The sequence below is a fragment of the Phyllostomus discolor genome, chromosome 6 (genome assembly GCF_004126475.2).
Source record: "Phyllostomus discolor isolate MPI-MPIP mPhyDis1 chromosome 6, mPhyDis1.pri.v3, whole genome shotgun sequence".
In the NCBI taxonomy this organism is placed as follows: domain Eukaryota; kingdom Metazoa; phylum Chordata; class Mammalia; order Chiroptera; family Phyllostomidae; genus Phyllostomus; species Phyllostomus discolor.
The window spans coordinates 25,687,176-25,703,504 of record NC_040908.2 but is presented as its reverse complement, the minus strand read 5'-3'; the positions used below and the strand labels follow the sequence as shown (position 1 = coordinate 25,703,504).

Here is a 16,329-nt window from a genome sequence, read left to right as displayed (position 1 = left end):
TATTTTGAGGAATGTAGCTTTTATGCAAAGATGAGAGGATAATAGGTGGTTTAAGTTTCTAAATTGTCTTTACAGTAGCTATTTTGTACTTTTTTCCAAATTAAAAATGAAAATCCAAATGCTGAAATTTTCATGTACATATATTCACAGCTAACAAAGCAGGAAGTTGAGTCAGAATTATTTTATGAAGTAAATATGATTATGTAATTAACACATGTGCCACATGCCAAGAATTGCTGATAAAAGTAGTTTAAAATGAGATTTAAAGTGTTGGCTTCCTTTATGCTGAACAAATGTTGGAACATAGATAAACACATGAAAAATTCAAGCAAACTCCCAATGAAAGCAACAATTATCAAATTCTGAATATAATCATAGATGTATGCTAAATCACAAACAATATTCCTAACTGTTGTATTCCACATGTTTTAAAACTTCAGAAATAAAGATACCCAAGCATGATGATGAAATATATCAAAGACAGTAACACAAAGAAAGAATACTCCTGGCCCATGTAATTATTCATGCTGCTTTTTCTGCAGGGAGCCTCACAAAAGCAAGGCATTTCTATAGAGGTAACATACCTACTTTCCAACAGATCTTTCAAAAAGTTCTTAAAAATATACTGTTTTAGAGACTATGCTGGGACAGAGAGACATGTGAATAAATATATTTTAAAAGATTTTATTTATTTATTTTCAGAGAGAAGAGGAGGAAGGGAGCATGGGAGGGAGAGAAATATTGATGTGCAAGAGAAACACTGATCAGTTGTCTCTTGCATGCGCCCAACTGGGGACCTGGCCCGAAACTCAGGCATGTGCCCTGACCAGGAATTGAACTGGCAACTTTTCAGTTCACAGGCCAGCACTCAATCCACTGAGCCACACCAGCCAGGGAGTGGATAAATAATTATGACACAACATGGTCCCATATTTAATGGCAGGTGCTGATCAGCCTACTATTTGCTTAACAGAATGTCCACTATATAATCCCATATACTCGATACCATATGTAAAAATGTACATACAAGTTATACATTTCTTTTATCTAAAGATATCACCAATTTGCATAAGTTAAAAAGAGAAAGTTTAAATTAACATTCATTTCCACCTTGCTGGAAGAATTTCCTTCAGCTTCTTACAAGTGCAGCTTGTAGAATGGTTCAGAACTTACCATCCCTGCTTTGAAAAATGCAAATTTCTTAGTGCCACGCCAGACTGGCTGAGTCCAAGTATCTTGGGGAAAGATCAAGGAATCTACCTGATTAACAAGCACCACTAGGCAAACCCTAGGCACAATGAACTTGGAATACCACTACAACAGATGCAGAGTCTGCCTTTAAACTGCCCTAGTTCAGTGAAAGCCATTATTTCCTCATTAAAGAAAGGCATTTTCGCCCTGGCTGGCGTAGCTCAGTGGATTGAGCGCGGGCTGGGAACCAAAGTGTCCCAGGTTCAATTCCCAGCCAGGGTACATTCCTGGGCTGCAGGCCATAACCCACAGCAATCACACATTGATGTTTCTCTCTCTCTATCTCCTTCCCTTCCCTCTCTAAAAAATAAATAAATAAAATATTTAAAAAAAAAAAAAAAAGAAAGGCATTTTCCTCATTGGCCTTATCAGTCTTACATTGCTCTGGATTCTGAAGATTTTTTCATATAAAAAACCATGCTAGGTTCTGTGATTGGGAATTCGGCAAATAAACAGTTTTTATACAGCACCGCATCCATTAAATACACTGCAATGAAATGAAATTCCAAGGTCCAACATACTTTCAGAAAACTGTATCTCTCAACAGCAGTACTGTAAAACAGGACAGAAGGAAAGATCCAAAATTCTGAAGGTAATTATTTCTAAACCAGAGTTATATGCCTAAACAAATCACCATCCAACTGTGAAAAAGATTTTTGGATAAGCAAGGGCTAAAAACTTTTTACATTTTAGAAGACTAATGAAAAGGAAAAGGCAAAACAATTATTATATTCTAAGGAAAACAAAAGGTTGTACAAGAAAGAATATGTAAGGAATATTTAAATGGCCATAAAATACAAAGACTGATCATTAAGTTAAATAAAAGTTGTGATACGTTGGAAACACAAGGGAAAGAGAAGGGAAGGAGGAGAAAGTAAAGAGAGATTTTTATAACTGAACAATAGAAGCAGTGAAAATGCAGAAGCCACTGTCAGAGAAGTGAAAATGACTGCAGAGGGGACACCAGGCATATGACCAATACTACTAAACGCTATACACATACATTTGACTGTAAAAACAACACAATTTAAATTTAGCCCTGGCCAGATAGCTTCGTTGGTCAGTGAGTCATCTCAATACGCCAAAGCTGTAGGTTTGATCCCCTGTCACAGCACATACAAGAATCAACCAGTGAATGCATGAATGGGTGGAACAACAAATCGATGTTTCTCCCTCTCTCAAATCAATCAATAAATGTTTTAAAAACTTTATAAAATTTAAATTTAAAGTAACAGGGGTGATTCTAATTAGATAAAGTACACAAATCTGTATGACTACTATATGTACACATATACACATATATACTAAGGGAGCAAGGTTTTCTCAGCCTTAGCACTACTGCCATTTGGGGCCAGATAATTCTTTGTTGTGAGGGCTGTCCTGGACAGGCAGGTTATTTAAGTAGCATCCCTGGCCTCTATCCATCCACCCTACTGAATGACAGTAGCATCCTCATACCTGGCTGTGACTACCAGACTGTCCAGACGTTGCCAAGTGTCCCCCAGGAGACAAAACTGTCCCTGGTTAAAAAGCACTGCACTAAATTAGAGTTGTTGAATCATTTCTCAGCTGTATCTTAGTAACAAACATTTAAGGACAGCCTATGTTAATTGAAATAATATGATTTTATGGATCAGTTTATAGATTACAAAAAGGAGAAGGAGGACAGAGAAAAAAGGAACCTGGAAACCTTTAAGTATTTCTGTTCAAAGATATATTTTCTATTGTTAATATTGCTTTAACAGATGTTAAGAAATAAAAATGAAAGTAGGACCAAAACACAAACAAATAAACAAACAAACAAACACAAAATGGACTATCTGTTTGAGTAGGTAAGGCAGAGGAATAAAAAGCCAAAAAGAGAAGTTTGGGCTTAATGTGGATTTTGTGAAGAAAAACGACAAGTAGTGTTTTGTAAAGATCACTCCGTCTGTACATGTGAACAGTACCGAAGTTAGATTAAGACTTTAATCCACGGCTCTGAAGAGCTGATGAAAATATGGAGGAAACTGTCAATGAGTAATTCAAAGGTGGGGGAACCCTTCTCTTAGTACCACTTCTCCTTTTCACAGCTTGGAGAAACGGAAATGTCCAAAGGTAGTGGGCACGCACTAGGAAGTGCCCCTTCTCCAGAACAGGGTGGCGATTTGTTTTGACTGCCGGGAAACTCACAGGAACTCACAGGCATTTCCACCACTGCGTGGAATACCAGTACTAGGAACAATATGCAGTGTATACATTCACCGAGCCCAGGGCTTTCCTGCGTTGTGGTTTTGGTTGGAAAAGGACACTTCAACCCACGGGGAACAAACTGATCGTTTCAACGGAAAGATTACATAGAATAAACACAACATTTCTTTTAAGTGTGTTATAAACATCTACACTTTAAAATGTTAAAATGTGGTATGATTTTTTTCCCACTTACTGTATTTTCCCTCTAGTTTACCCACTAGCAATCCTATGAGTCAAAACACAATAATTACCATATTTTTCAGACTAGAAGACCCACTTTCTCTGCCTGTCTCCCCGCCCCCCCAAAATTTGGAAAGAATAATGGTTGTTAGTGCTGCTGTTGAGTTCTGTTTACATTTATATTGGTGAAATATTGTGTTATTTATGTTATTAAATATTTTACCACATTTTTTTGCTTCAAAAATTTTTTCCCTATTTTCCTCCTCTAAAACCCAGGTGTGTCTTATGGTCCAAAAAAATGTGGTAACTTCCTTACATTGAATTCATTTTGTAAGTAGTACTAGTTATAGTCATCAATAGTGCCTAACAGTGCTAATTCAAATTTTGTTTACAAACACCAAGAGAATATTTTAAACCTAACATCTCAAAATAAAAATATTGGCATAATAAAATTTAGGAAGAAAACTGCCTTCATAACACTTTCAATTTCAAATCATTTCCTTTAACATTAGTAGCCAACTGAAGTAGTAGCCTATAACAGACTACTAATTAGTATCCAATTAGAGACTACTAATTTAAGTGAATCTCTTTTATTACATACGTACTTAAATAAGTTAGCATTTTTCAATCAACTTAAGTCTAAAAAATTGTTTTCACTGAAGATAACAAAAACAGGTCTCAACAAACACATCATAAATTAATTCCACAAATTAAAAGCCTTTCAGTTGAATCTTCCTGCTCAGACCAATACAGAACCATGAACAAATACAAAATCCAGAAAGCATAATTAGGGCATTTTCATATATTTTCTTTGGTATAATTTAGTTTGTACATATCCTCACAATCACACATATGTGAAAGGACCCAGGTAAAAGTTTATTATTTTTCACAGCAAAAGACTAAAATGAACCAAGTATTCATCAATTATGATTAAATCAGAAATACACACACAAAAAACAGGAAAGGGAGGGAGGGAGACAAAGTAAGGCAAAGGAGGTTTATAGCCCTAAGTACATGAAACTACTTATTCTTACATTATTTACTTATATTATTTTCCATATGAACAACCGTAAACCTACTTTTTGCCCCAGCCTGTATAAAACAGCCATAGCAAAGAATGAGGCAGATCTCCCAAGACATTTCATTTAAAAAGCACAATATAAAAGTATCATAATTTACTTAGAGGCACAAACATAAACACATCTGGCTGCTTCTATATACATGAAATAGTATAGTATTCAGCTTCTGGAAGTATACAGAACATTAAAAAGAAACAACAGACCCAAACTGGAGTCACCTGTGATAAACCCACCAAGACTCAATACTTAACCTACCTGCAATTTCAGTCTCTCCTTAGGAGTAGAGTTTTCAATCAATCAGTCTGGAATTCCTGATCAACACTAATAGATAATCCGGCTCATAAAAAACCACCTGCCTTCTCCTAATGCAAGGTGACCTTGCCTGTAATAATGTATTTTTAAACTCCTTGTCCTGCCCTCCTTCTGCTCATAAAGACCTTCTATTTTATACAGTCCCTCAGAGTTCCCTTCTATTTGTTAGATGGGATGCTGCCCAATTCATGAATCATTTAATAAAGCCGACTAGATATTCAGATTTACTCAGTTAAATTTTTCTTCTTTAACAATACAAGTCTACAAATATACACACTGGGAAACTACAGAAGTGAGACATTTTACTGTATGACCCATATTTTAATTTCTGGATCATGTCAATATGTTACATGCCCCCCCAGAAGTTTTATTTTTTTAAAGTGGTGGCATCCAATCAGCTGGCTGTGATCCTGACAACACAAAGAACAGATCCACCATCCGCTGCTTTTGGGCCCCACATCACCCCAAACGTTCATCCAGATCGGGCGTACAGTCCCCAACCACTCACAGTAACCCACCACGGCAGTCCAGTCCTATCGAATGCGGTCTAACCACAGCTCTGCAGTCTTTGGAACATCATTTGTTTTTTTGTTTGTTTTGTTTTTTAAACCCTTATCTTATTAGGCAAGTATTTTGTTCATTTATTAGTTTCTTACATGTATGATCATCTAAAGAAAAGGTCTACTTTCAAATATTAATTTCTCTAGGTAAAACTTGAACCAAATTTTTTTCAAATCAGTTTTTATAAATGGAAAGAAGTGTTTTTTCAATGCTGAATAACCTAACTATTACAATGCATTTTCAGGACAGTGTGAGAACTCCACCTCACAGACTAACACAAAAAAACAAATCCCACTATTTTAAAGTATTTTTATCCAATGACCTAACTGAAAGGTGTTTAACAGCATTCCAATGGGCAGTGGGAAGATAATAGTTTTAGAGTCTCAACAGAATAATGAATTAAATAACTGGCAAAGCCTGTGTGTTCATCTTCTCTTTTCTAGGATGCCTTTAAGATGATGGCAAGAGAATCAGCAACAAAAGAACCTAAATCACTATGAAGAGGGACCCATCAAGAGGGTACATGAGTGATTTCAGAAATTCTGAAACACAAAGACAGATAAGAGAGACTGAGCAAGGCAAACCAAAGTTCAGAACGAGCCTTTCTATTAGCAGGGAAACAGTAAGACTAGGAACAAGGCCGAAATGTCCACTTTACATTAATATTAAACTTGGAATTGGTGGTTTTAGCTAACATAATCGAACAAGATAATTAAGAAACAAAGCCCAAAATATGCATAAAGAGAGCTGATGTTAGGGAAAATGGAATTGATTTACCTAGCAGAGCCCTGAAAAAGTTCCAGTAAGAGCCCTGCCTGGTGTGGTTCAGTGCATTGAGTGCCAGCCTGTGAAATGAAAGGTTGCTGGTTCAATTACCCAGTCAGGGCACGTGCCTGGGTTGCAGGCCAGGCCCCAAGTTGGGGGCATGTGAGAGGCAATCAATGATGTTTCTCTGGCACATCGATGTTTCTCTCCCTCTCTTCCCATTTCTCTAAAAAATAAATAACTAAATAAAATCTAAAAAACATTAAAAAAAAAAAGTTCCAGTCAGAACAGGAGGACCTAGAAGAGCCAGCTTTACATCCTAGCTGGAAGTCTACCAGCAAAGTCCGCCCACACAAAGGGAGCTCCTGGTTGGCCTTTCTATCATTCCTTTGATTTTAAATAAGAACAGACAGCTATGAATCATCAAATATTTGAAGAGAGACTACAGCACAAAAGACAACAAAAATATCAAAGAACAAACACTGAACCTAGAGGAAACAGAGGTTATTTAAACAAGTTAAAAATTTTTAAAAGATCTGTGTGGATACTGCATTCATAAAACAAAGATAGGATGGGCGGAAAAGCAACAACATTAAGGAGACAAAAAAGAGCCTCTGAAATGTTAAAGTATGAGTGGCAAAAGCAAAATATCAGTGAATGGGCTAGAACATAAGAATCAAAGATGTAGCTCAGAACGAAAAACAGAAAATATAAGGAAAGACACAATCCAAGAGATCTAACACACAAGCGGAAGTACTAGAAAATGGGGGAGGGGGAATGAAAGAAATACTAGGAAAAAAATTTCCAGCTATAAAGGAAAACAGGTCTACCAGCCCTAGCTGGGTAGCTCAGTTGATAAGAGCATCATCCTGATATGCCAATGATGCAGATTCAATCCCTGATCAGGGCACATACAAGAAGGAATCAATGGATGCATAAATAAGTGGAACAACAAATTGATGTTTCTCTCCCTCGCTCTCTAAAAAAAGTCAATAAATAAAAAATGTTAAATTGCCTACCAAATATCATCATGACTGAAGCATCCCCCAAATTTCAGGATACGATGGGTATGAGAATTCTAAGAAAATTTAAGAGAGGAGAGGAAAACAAGTAATATGCAAAGTATGAAGAATCTATGTGACACAACACTACTATTCAATGACAATAGATGTCTGAAGACAAAGTTTTGAGGTAAAATAATTTTTAACCCAAAATTCAATAGCAAGCCAAACTATGTATCATGTGATATGTACCAATTAATTTCATTCCAGAACAGTAAAAAACATATCACAAAATGTGTAAAAGAGAGGTTGAGTGTGGTAAGATTAGGAACCTCTAATGTAAGGTATTATACATTAAACCATGAAACTAAAATTAAAAATCAGAACCAAAAAACACAGAAGTCTTCCAACTAGTAACAACTATGAATTAATGTATCTCTAGAAAATAATCATGAAATACCAGTAATATCCTGAAAAGAAATATGTGTATTATCTATCTCCTGATACACAATACCACCTACAAAGAAGTTTTGTCTTGAATGTCCCTCTTCCAGGAAGGAAGGAAGGGAGGGAGGGAGGGAGGGAGGGAGGGAGGGAGGGAGGGAGGGAGGGAGGGAAGATACTGAACCTATCCTCTATATCTAATTACCAATTCATGGGAAATACAAGGGAGGGAGGGGCATGGTAGAGGACACTACAGAAATGCAATCAGCAAAATCCAAACAGTAAGAAACAAAATCCTTGTTTCATCAACAAAAATTAGCAAGAGGGATAAAAAGAAAGAAAGAGAAAGGGAACCTTCGTTTATTTTCCCAAGTTACTTGGGACCATTTCCTAAAAAGACCACCCTTCCCCTCCCAGACTGCAATGGTGCTGACATCAATAGGAAGTTGTACTATGTATGTGAGTCACTTCTGGCTTTTCTATTACGTTCCACTGGTTTTATTTCTCAATGTTCTTGCTAAGACCACCCCCTGCTCTATTACTGTAACTATATGAGTGTCTTAATATCTAATGATATCAACCTCTTAACATTTTTGCTCTTCTACACTGACTTTGTCAACGGTTCTCAAACTTTGTCTCAGATTTCTTACATTCCTAAAAATTATTGTGAACCTCAAAGAACTTTTGCTTCTTGGGGTTTGACCTACCAATATTTATTTACGACATTAGAAATTAAAACTGAAAGTGAACTTTAACATTTACTAATTTAAAATAAACATTTTATATTAGTAAACATTTATTAATAATTACTCTATTTTCCAAAACAAAAAAAGTTTAATGAGAACAGTGGTGTTATGTTTTTGCAAATCTCTTCAATGACTGGCTTAGGAGACAACTAGACTTTTGCCTAAGTAACAAGTTTATTTCATTTTCAAAAAACATCTACCAAATACTGTATTTTCCCAAGTATAATACGCACTATTTTGCCCAACTTTTGATGGAAAAATATGGATGTGCAGTATACATGGGGTAGTGCCTAAAATACTTTCATCTGCTCTTCTGTAATTATGTGTTACATAAAATCTCTTGCACCATTACATGTTCAAAAATAAATGTTTAAAATTCCTTTAATAAGCCCTGGCTGGCATAGCTCAGTGGGTTTGAGCGCGGGCTGCGAACCAAAGTGTTGCAGGTTCGATTCCTACTCAGGGTACATGCCTGGGTTGCAGGCCATGACCCCCAGCAACCACACATTGATGTTTCTCTTTCTCTCTCTCCCTCCTTCCTGCTGTAAAAATAAATAATAAAATCTTTTTAAAAATTCCTTTAATAATACAAAAAATAGTGTCTCAATATAAATGAGTAAAAAATGAATTAAAAATTTAAAACAAAAGATTTTTTTCCCCTGAAAGTTTGGGTCTAAAACATGGGTGCACATTATCCACGGGAGAGCACCTAATACATGATGGAGTACAGTGCTCCTGTCTAAACAAACAGTTTGTCTTTCAAGGGGCACTCTGAGTAAAAACGGTGCTCCATGATAAAGGCAACGAGTTCAGCTTATGTTTCAAACAACCCATGAGTCATTTTTTTAACGACCATCTCACTTCCATATGGAATGTAAGTGATTTACGCAAACTTCTCATGGCATTACACGGAATGCTAAAAAGATGTGTAATCCCTTGAAACAAGGTAGATGATGGCACAAAATTGTCCATGTACTGCATGCCACTGGATTTTGAACCCTGTACATTATAATAAATTTTGTGTGAATTTTTCCTCAATTTTTAAGAAGACATGAAGGGTTATAAATTCATTACAATTAATAAATCGTACTGTTTTGTCAAGAACGTTCTTTCATGCCATTTTGTTTCTGTTTCCACTGCAAGTGCACAGAAGTGAAGAATACAGCGCCAATCACAGCGGTTTGGTGCCAGCGCCTTGACCAGCGCTAAGGTGCCGCAGTTTATCCACCACTGCTTGTGCACCAAAATGCTTTTTGGTTTTGCAAAATCAATACAGGGAAAAGGCAAATAATCTTAATATTGTTTTGAAAATAGTTTTGCCCTCACAAGGCCCAGAAAGGGACGGCGGGGGCAGGGGCGGAACACCCCAGAGTACAGGAACCATGTTTTGAAAATACCTTATTTTCACCTCTTTTGAACTTTTCCATTCACATGCAATCAGCCTAATTTGCAGACAGTTTCACTTCACACACACACACACACACACAATCTCACTGAGCTTTTCTTTAGAACTATATTGAATTTGGAACAACATAGGAAAAACTGACATACTGTCATGCATTTACTTATCCTGCATTTATTTCAGTCTTTAAATCCTTAAGCAATACTTGTAGTTTCTAGATAGAGTGTTTACACATCTTTCCCCCTTTTTTACACATCTTTCTTCAGATTTATTTCTAGGTGTTTGCTGTTTTTGATGATACTGTAAATGGTATCTTTTTAAACGTGGTTTTCTAACAAATCCTATATAACATATACATAAAATCAACTTAAATATGAAAGGTGAAACAGTAAAACTTTAAGAAAACAGACTCTCTTCACAATCGTAAGAAATCTTCCAAAGAGCGACCTTCGGACTCATTTCTGAGTTAGCACTCTTTCTTTATGTAACTGTCCTCCCTTCCTCCTTCTGTTCCATCATTCACTTTCCAACCATACTCCTCACATATTTAAAAACACACCAACCAACCTAGAAAGAGCAAAAGTGACAACAGCAGCACAGAATATGCACTACTCAGCAACGGGGGACACTACACACGAGTGACATAGCTCCTCTGTCATTCCAACTGGACTCCAGCAACGTGCGGCCAAAATCCAACAAACGCACATAAGATTAGAAGGGAAAACGCATTAACAATACACCACAATGTACGTGCTGCTGGGCTGAGGAATTTTAGGGATGTAAGTGTGTGTGTGAAAGAGAAATAGAGAAGGGGGTGGGGTCCTCTGAATTTTTCACAATTCAATAATAAATTATCCTTTGGTTATCAAAATATCAACAATAAAAGTTTATTTCAAAATCCAGTGATAATGAGAACAGCAAATGGCATATTTATAACATACTATGATGGAAATATAAACTGACAGAATAATTTTTTAAGAAAATTTAGCATTAGGCAATAAAAATACTTGAAAAATATACCCTTACATTAGAAACAGGTCTGCTATCAAATGGCAATAGTTAATGTGACCCTCTACCACTACCAGCGAAGGAAGCATGAGGAGTTTTCAGCGATCTCCACCTACTGTCTTCATCAGGACCCGCCATGTCGTCCGCCGAAAAGAGATAAAAATGAACACACAATGTCCTTTTCCCTCCTTAGGTCCAAATTTTTAAATAACACTTTTTCCCATTATATACTTAAAGTGCTTTTTTCATTTCAAAACACTAGAAATATAGAAAAGCAAAGGATGAAAGTTGCTTATATTTTCTGATATTAAAACAATTTAAAATCCATCAAATACCAAGTTCCTTACCCATTTGTGATGCAGACACATACTTTTGTCATGAAAATCACCTTATTTATTCACAAAATAAAACCATTCACTGAAAAAATAACAAGTCAGTACACGTGTTTCCCTACACTTACGTGAAGACTTCTGTTAGACAGAATCCGAGAAGTGCAGCTGCTGAGCCACGCGGCACACTCACTGCACCCTCCTTTTCTGACTACACCACACCCACCTGTAAGAGAACGAGCACACTCCCACCTAGTACTGCTTGTTGGCTAGAAGCTTCTCCAGGCCTCCCTTTCTCAAGGTGCTATGTGCTGCTATAAACTTCTTTTGTGTGTGACGATGAAGGCTGGGCAAAAGTAGGTTTACAGTGGTTCGTATGGAAAATAAGACAATAACTAGTAATAATGCAAGAATAAACTCTGTGTTTTGTGTACTCAACAACTGTAAACCTACTTTTGCCCCTTTGACCACCCACGTATGTACTGCGTTGGCCAACCACTCTGCATGGTTTTTTTCAGTAAATAAAAAAGACACATTTTTTATTTTCACCATAACTTTACTGATTTGGATATTTTGAGTATGTTGGCTATCCTCCCATGTGGTATAACATCGACTGTTCTCCATTAATGTTTCAATTTGATCGCTATCAACTTCAACTGGAGGTCTACTTGACCCTGGAGCATCATCCAGCGAGAAAACTCTAGCAGGAAACTTCACAAATCACTTGACACCCTGCACAAATCCTTTTTGTCATTTCAATTGCATTTTTACCTTTCTTGAAATAGTAAAATAATATGCCAAAAATGTTCCATGTTGTCTTTCATCTTCAATACTGAAATGGCTAAACAAAAATTCGCCAATTTGGTAAGTTTTTTTTAAATGCACACTGATATGACGGTTGTCACAATAAAATCTAACAAAATTGTTTCAAGTTAAAGTTTCAAGCTAATGCAGTTAAAGACAACTTAGTGATACTAGAAGCCACCGTACATAAGAAAACCAAAGGAACTTTTTGACCAACCCAACGTATAAGAAAAGATTTCCTATCCTCTGCCTAGGCCTCCTGGTAAAAGCCTATTATCTGAGTAAGTCACTCCCCTCAGAGGCCTGAGCCAATATCCAAATCTTTAATTCTCATAAAAGAAACAGGCACACAATCTAAAAATTCATTTAATGTCAGTGGTAACTGAGAAGAGATTATTCTATTATCTGTTGATGATTTTCATTTCCTTAAACAAGAAAAATAAAATTAAATGGAAACTATACAAGCTTCAAATTCTAGACTGGCTGTTGTTTACTATGTGCCACAGCAGGCATGACAAAAGGGAAAAAAAGATACCAACCTTCAAGAATCTTGCACTCTTAAGACAACGTCTGACTAGAACAATCTAGACAAATATTACATAAGCCCAAGATTTTATCAGCTGCTAGAGATACTTTTTCAACTGAATTAAGAAAGCACCTCATTTTGGAGGCAAGGAAACCATGTTAAAAGCAACACGGAATCACTTAACCAATGCAAGTTCACTACGAATAGTGGTTACAGCCAGTCTTCTACAGGGCAACGAGGGTGACCTCTGCATTCTAAAATCCTAACCTAAGAATTGTTTAAAAGGAAAGAATGGACAGCTTTCTTGGAAGTACTCTGCCATTAATAAGAGACTGAACACAATGTGTACCTATGCTACTGCAGACAACTAATTTAGGTTATGGAATGGCTTCTCCAGCCTCTTTTTTTAAAAATCCTCAAGCAAGGACTTTTTTTTCCCAGTGCTTTTAGAGAGACAGGGAGAGAATAAAGGAGAGAAACATTGTTGCAAGAGAGAAACATCCACTGGTTGCTTCCCATATGCACCCAGACCAGGGAGAGAACCCACAACCTAGGTATGGGCCCTGATGGTGAATCAGATCTGTTACCTTTCAGTTTCGGACAACACCCAACTGAGCCACACGCAACGTGGGTGAGCCACACGCGCCAGGGCTCTGATCTTTAAAAAAAAAACACACAGTCAGGGTAAAGCAATGAGGCAGACAGGATCCTTCTTACCAGTGGTGCTCTGACCGAGCACCAGGACAACCCGCACAGGTATGCTGGTTTCTCTACCACCACTAACTCCTCATAACAAGGCAGACTCAGACAAGAAACCATCAGGTCCAAAACCCTTACTGAAGGACAAAATGTGGCCAACAGCCAACAGATACCTAAGGAAATGCTTTTAACACACACGGAAGCATAATTTCAGAGGCTGTGTGATCCAGGTGCCAAGGTCGGGCAGCAGGAAAGGATTGGTTCTTTTTAAATACAACCAGCTGCACCAGAAGCTGGAAAAAGGCATTAATCATTACACATGCAGTGCTGTAATTAGCAGTTTTTAAAAAATCAGGCTTTGTGCGTTCAAGATGTGGAAAAATTGACATTGGACCGTATACATGACATGCATAAACTTAGGTACCCAATGCAGTAGGTACTCCCCAGCTGCTGCTATATATCTAGCATTGTAACACTATCTTTTAGTATACATACTTAACTCAGTTTGTCATTTAGTTCTGTCCATTTGACTAGAGCATCTAAGTACAAAAAATTATGTTAAAGAAAAAAATCAAACAGCCTATCTATTCAACAAGTTTAAACTTAAACAGCTTTCTTTCTGTGTCTGACACTTTATACCACTTACAGTTATGTAAATCATAATACCGCATTCGATTTCTGAATCTACCATTTAAAAGCTGTGAATCTGACAAGTTACTTAACCTTTTTGTTCTTCAGTCTCCTTATCCATAAAATGGGGGTTATAACAGGACCTACTTTATCAAGTCATTGTAAGGATTAAATAAGATACATGTAAAGCAAGTAGAATTACAGTAGGCATAAAGGTTCAATAAATGTTAAATTTTTTAAAGCCAAGTTCTATAAACATGAGCCATACTATATAAGACTGAATACAGTATTATATATCTTATAACTGATCCAGCAGCTGGCATAACAATCAATTTTATAGTGCTTTATAATGTATGTAGCACATAATCTATCATTAATGACCTAGGGCACAGTGTCATGCTGCCTCTCCCCTTTCTTACCACCCCCCACCAAAAATGTTCCAAAAACATTCTCATTGCTCAAGTCCTGTCTACCTCACAAACAAGAGGTGAATCACTAACCCTGCCCAGAACTGTCCTGGTCTCTCTCTTCCAGTGGAATCAGAAGGAACAAAGAGTTGCTTTCCTACTACTTCAAGAGCTCACAGCATCCAGTATTATCACTCACAGACTGCAACGGACCTCAGGAATGCCTCAGTCAGGTCTTCTCCTATGTGCACATGGCACAAGGAGATTTGGGCACGCGATAACGTCCCTGAGAATAAAAAGCCAGTATTCACCAAATCACCCCTCTTTGCTGCCAAAGAACAATGGGGCTTCAGTAATTTCCTCCTGCTGTAGCAGAAATAGATACGGCATGACTTCAACAGTAGCAAAATGTCAAGACGGCTCCAACGTGCCACTTGTCTCCATCAGCATGAGGGCTGGTGAGCACAGCTCCTCGCTTTGGCCAGAGACTGCCCCTGACCCCATTCAGCTGTTTAAAGAGAGACAATGTCCCTTTCAGCTTCTGAGGGGAGCCCCAAATGCCTGTGTCTTCATTGCAATTCAAAAGAACTGCCACCTAATAAACTTCTTGAGTTTACAAAGCTAGGATCTTGTCTTACTTACCTACGTATTAAAATATCTAATCTAGAATACCCTCAGGAAATGTGATGTGTTCAGCAGTGTCTGGTCATGTATACTTGGTAATGTTCTATGTTCAATACGAAGGTGTCTTAATTGTTATATTTCAATATATTCTCTCAGTCCTTATAAAAGATGAAAAACACATCACCTGTTTTCCCATTCCAAGCAATCTGTGGAAACCAACATTACTTGTAAACAGATTCCAACCTATCAGGAGGTTACATTAAAAATACACTTGTGTGTGAGTTGGATACATTTTAAAAAACATTTGTCAGATTCTTGTTCTGGCAAGATTCCTATAACTGGCCACATAATTTCTGGAGTTTAAAATTAATCTTTATATTCTAGCTTCTTCCAATTAAATAATATATGCACATGGCTCTTTAGCATTAATTACATATATCTTTTTAAAAATTATAAAATGTTTTCACATTCTATCTCTCTGAGCAAAAATTAACTTACTCTCTTAACTCCTGAAATACCCTTACTGGTTGGTAAAATGACTGCTTCAAAATTACCTGGCCTCACTATCTTTTTCATTAAAAGGACCTAATTCACAAGTCTATACTAACTGTAGCCAATCTAAACATAGTGTCCCCTAAAAAGCCTCAATAAAGCAATAACAACGGTGTTAACTATTATTATCAAGGGGGGAATCAGGACATTTCATTAAGAGACCTGGAGAAAAAGGAATTATGGGATCTTTGTCACACATTTCTACCTGAGAAGATCTCTGCCTGCTTTGAAAAGAGAAGTATGCACGAAGGCCCCGAGGGTGAGGTATGGGTGTGCGGGGATGTGTGTGTGATGTGCAAGGGCCAAATCGGAGCTTTGGAACTCTCCGAACCCGTCTGGTCCCAAAAGGGCAGGATTAAATTCAATACTAACACTGGGGGCCTAAAAAGGAGGAGCAATTATTGAAATAAACAGTTAATATATTTATTTATGTATATTAATAGTTTTTAAGAGAACCATGACTAACAGAAAGCTAAATGTAAGAAATAAAGATTGTGAACAAGAGTTGAAGGAACTTCTTTCAGCTGAAGGGACAAAAACACTCCATCTCCTCACACCCATCACTCTGGACACATGGTACTCCCTGCTCACGCCACCTAGGCCCACTTGTCTCCTCTGCCTGAAACACGCCCCATAGTGTCTCAAAGGCTGAGTAAACACCACCTCCTTCCGGTGTTTTCCTGACCCTGAGGGTCAGTAACTCCCTGTTTTTTAATTAAAACATTTTGTTACATCTCCAAAATGCACCTATTACAGAGTACACTGAGCAACAACTCA

General features: G+C 37.2%; 1 protein-coding gene across 1 annotated transcript in view; it reads right to left on the bottom strand.

The window, feature by feature from the left end:
• The window catches only part of MTA3 (metastasis associated 1 family member 3), a 165,564-nt gene that overhangs the window by 92,866 nt on the left and 56,369 nt on the right, over nucleotides 1–16,329 (bottom strand). The window lies entirely within an intron of this gene.